The sequence below is a fragment of the Palaemon carinicauda genome, chromosome 1, assembly GCF_036898095.1.
Source record: "Palaemon carinicauda isolate YSFRI2023 chromosome 1, ASM3689809v2, whole genome shotgun sequence".
Classification (NCBI taxonomy): Eukaryota; Metazoa; Arthropoda; class Malacostraca; order Decapoda; family Palaemonidae; genus Palaemon; species Palaemon carinicauda.
Genome location: NC_090725.1, coordinates 28544015 through 28548704, shown reverse-complemented (window position 1 = coordinate 28548704; position 4690 = coordinate 28544015).

Here is a 4690-nt window from a genome sequence, read left to right as displayed (position 1 = left end):
GCTAGGGCATTATCACTGTCCCTTGCCTCTGCCATTCATGAGTGACCTTTAAACCTTTAAAAAATAGAAATGATAAAATCTATATATCCTTTCATCTCTCGTCAAGTTTAATTTGGCCTTATAACAAATCCATCCTCAGTCACACTATTCTATCTTCTTTCTCTTCCTCTTTTCTTTTTGTTAAAGTTTTTTTAGTTTATACAGAAAATATTCATTTTAATGTTGTTACTGTTCTTAAAATATTTTATCTTTCCTTGTTTCCTTTCCTCACTGGGCTATTTTCCTAGTTGGAGCCCCTAGGCTTGCATCGTGCTTTTCCAGCTTGGGTTGTGGCTTAGCAAGTAATAATAATAATAATAATAATAATAATAATAATGATAATAATAATAATTATTATTATTATTATCATTATTATTATTAATATAATAATAATAATAATAATAATAATAATAATAATAATAATAATATAATCAAGTAAGCCACAACTAAAACAATATAAAAAAAAACCTATAATTTTCATACCTGGAAAACTATTAAAAAAAAAATTTTCTTTATTCTTTTTTTTTCTTAAAAACATATACCTCATAATCTATTCGTCCCACAGCTACCCCCGGCAAGATTTCAATCCTTTGGGATAAATATAATGTCACCGAGTTAAGTCTATTTTTAACCTTAATGCATTTTTCCGCCGAGACAGGGAAAGACTTTCAGAGTATTCAGCACTTTATCGTTTCAGAGAAACCCCCCCCCCCCCGCCCTCTCCCCATTGTAGCTTGTCGGCCTCAGTTTTTACTTTGAAAAAAATCCCCTCGGAGGCGAACTGCATTTTAAATGGGGGAGGTTTTCCGAATTTCGTTTTGCAGTCACGCGCAAATTTTTTTTTTTTATTTTTTTTTTTTTTTTTTTTTTTTTTTTTTTTGGTTGAAGGGTGAGAAAAAAGTATCACGCGAATTGGGATAAGGATTGTAATAAGGATTAGGATAAGGATTGAAAGAATGAAGTCACGCGCAATTTTTTTTTTTTTTTTTTTTTTTTTTTTTTTTGCTTGGGTTGAAGGGTGAGAAAAAAGCATCACGCGAATTGGGATAAGGATTGTAATAAGGATTAGGATAAGGATTGAAAGAATGAAGTCACGCGCAATTTTTTTTTTTTTTTTTTTTTTTTTTTTTTTTTTGCTTGGGTTGAAGGGTGAGAAAAAAGCATCACGCGAATTGGGATAAGGATTGTAATAAGGATTAGGATAAGGATTGAAAGAATGAAGTCACGCGCGAAGTTTTTTTTTTTTTTTTTTTTTTTTTTGCTTGGGTTGAAGGGTGAGAAAAAAGCATCACGTGAATTGGGATAAGGATTGTAATAAGGATTAGGATAAGGATTGAAAGAATGAAGTCACGCGCGAAGTTTTTTTTTTTTTTTTTTTTTTTTTTTTGCTTGGGTTGAAGGGTGAGAAAAAAGCATCACGTGAATTGGGATAAGGATTGTAATAAGGATTAGGATAAGGATTGAAAGAATGAAGTCACGCGCGAAGTTTTTTTTTTTTTTTTTTTTTTTTTGCTTGGGTTGAAGGGTGAGAAAAAAGCATCACGCGAATTGGGATAAGGATTGTAATAAGGATTAGGATAAGGATTGAAAGAATGAAGTCACACGCGAAGTTTTTTTTTTTTTTTTATTTTTTTTTTTGCTTGGGTTGAAGGGTGAGAGAAAAGCATCATGCGAATTGGGATAAGGATTGGAATATGGATTGGGATAAGGATTGTAATAAGGATTAGGATAAGGATTGAAAGAATGAAGTCACGCGCAAATTTTTTTTTTTTTATTTATTTATTTATTTTTTTTTTTTTTTTTGCTTGGGTTGAAGGGTGAGAAAAAAGCATCGCGCGAATTGGGATAAGGATTGAAATAAGGATTAGAATAGGGATTGGAATAAGGATTGGGATAAAGATTGGAATGACATTAGGAATAATTATCAGAAAAGGATTGGGATAAAGATTGAAAGAAGGATTGGAATAATCATTGGAAAAGGATTGGGATAAGGATTGAAATACGGATTGAAATAACGATTTGAATAATTATTGGAAAACGATTGGGATAAGGATTGGAAAAGGATTAGAATAAATATTGGAAAGGATTGAAAGAAGGATTGGAATACGGATTGAAATAAGGATTCGAATAAATATGGAAATAAGGATTGGAATAAATATGGAAATAAGGATTGGAATAAATATGGAAATAAGGATTGGAATAAGGATTGAAAGAAGAATTGTACTGATTATTGAAATAAGGATTGGAATAAATATGGAAATAAGGATTGGAATAAATATGGAAATAAGGATTGGAATAAATATGGAAATAAGGATTGGAATAAATATGGAAATAAGGATTGGAATAAGGATTGAAAGAAGAATTGTACTGATTATTGAAATAAGGATTGGAATAAATATGGAAATAAGGATTGGAATAAATATGGAAATAAGGATTGGAATAAATATGGAAATAAGGATTGGAATAAGGATTGAAAGAAGAATTGTACTGATTATTGAAATAAGGATTGGAATAAATATGGAAATAAGGATTGGAATAAATATGGAAATAAGGATTGGAATAAGGATTGAAAGAAGAATTGTACTGATTATTGAAATAAGGATTGGAATAAATATGGAAATAAGGATTGGAATAAATATGGAAATAAGGATTGGAATAAATATGGAAATAAGGATTGGAATAAGGATTGAAAGAAGAATTGTACTGATTATTGAAATAAGGATTCGAATAAATATGGAAATAAGGATTGGAATAAATATGGAAATAAGGATTGGAATAAGTATTGAAAGAAGGATTGTAATGATTATTGAAATCAGGATTGGAATACGGGCTGAAATAGTTATTGGAATAAAGATTGAAATAAGGATTTGAATAAGGATTTGAATAACTATTAGAATAAGGATTGAAATAAAGATTGAAATAAAGATTGGAATAAAGATTGGGATGAGGGAAAAGTTGTCTTACCCTTCTGGATGTTCCTAAATGGATTTAGGGAGAAAATTGTATTGATAGATATAATATTTTATATTTTATTTTCATGTTGGAAGAAACCCACAGAGGAAAGGAAAATACTCTTTAGGGTTTTGGTGGCCTATTGAAAACGTCCCTGCCTGGTGATCTGCCGGGCTGGGGTTCGGGTCCCGCTCAAGCTCTGTGGTTTATTGTATTGTCTGTAAAGTTACTATCCTTGTGAGCTAAGAATGGCGGGGGGTGGGGGGTTGGAAGCCTACAGGTCTAAACTGCTGAGTCATCAACAGCCAATTGCCTGGACTTCCCTGGTCCTAGATTGGGTGGAGAAGAGGCTTGGGCGCTGGTCATATGCATATATGGCCATTTTCTATGGCATTGTCACTGTCCTTTGAATTATCAGAGTCAAAATGCCTGACACTCCCTGGTCCTAGCCTGGGTGGAGAGGAGGCTTGGGCGCTGGTCATATGCATATATGGCCAGTCTCTAGGGCATTTTCCTGCCAGGGTATTGTCACTATCTCTTGCCTCTGCCATTCATGATTGGCCTTTAAGCCATTAAGCCTTTAAAACTGAGGTTTGAGTCCCGCTCAAGCTTGATAGTTTCTAGAAGTGTCTGCAATTTCACCATCCCTCTTAGCTCAGGATTTGGTTTGGAGCCCATAGGTCTCCCCGGCTGATTCATCAGCATCCAACTGCCTGGCCCTCCCTGGTCTTACCTTAGGTGGAGAGGGGGCTTGGGGGATAGTCGTATATATATATATATATATGTTCAGTCTCTAGGGCACTGTCACTGCCCCTTCTTTCTGCCATTCATGAGCTGCCTTTAAAAGTAAAATAGTCCTTATGCGAATTTAGCAAAAGAGAAAAACAAATTAAGTCTATCAGAGGATACAATTTCTTTTGAAGAATTTTCATCACCTTGATTTATTTTTATCAACTAATTCCATATCCTTGATACTTATCTCTCCTTTACCTTTTTGTATAATTTCTCACCATTTGCTGCTTGCACCAAACGACTAAGGCTTGTTAAAAGTTCATTTTTCACTCGGACAATCTTTGGTGTCATCTTCCAGAGAAATTATCCTTCTTTGTGTAATTCCAAAGCTGTCTAAAATCTTCAAAAACAGACTCTTTTGTCCGGAGGAGGTCATTTAAACAATGAGTGTCCTATTGAACCCTCGTCTTCTGCTCTGTCGATTTTTACGTGAATAAAAGCGACGGAGACTCGTAAAATGTCGACAGCTTTTTCTCATAAGAAACTTTTTGACTTCGCTCGATGGTCGTCATCTTTGCCACTTCAAGCGACAAACTCGCCTTCCTCGTTGGAGAGATTATGTCTTTCAGTGTTTCTAATGAGAATCATCTCTCTCTCTCTCTCTCTCTCTCTCTCTCTCTCTCTCTCTCTCTCTGGCCACCCGTCGAGATACTACCGCCAGAGAGTTATTGGGTCCTTTTACTGGCCAGAAAGTACTACATTGGATCCCTCTCTCTGGTTACGGTTCATTTCATCTTTGCCGACACATAGACTGAATAGTCCTGCCTATTCTTTACATACTTGCCTTGTCCTCACATACCTGACACCACAGCTTACCAAGCAATTCTTCGCTCAAGAGGTAAACGACAGCACTGTAACTGTTCAGTGGCCACTTTCCTCTTGGTAAGGATAGAGGAGACTCTTTAGC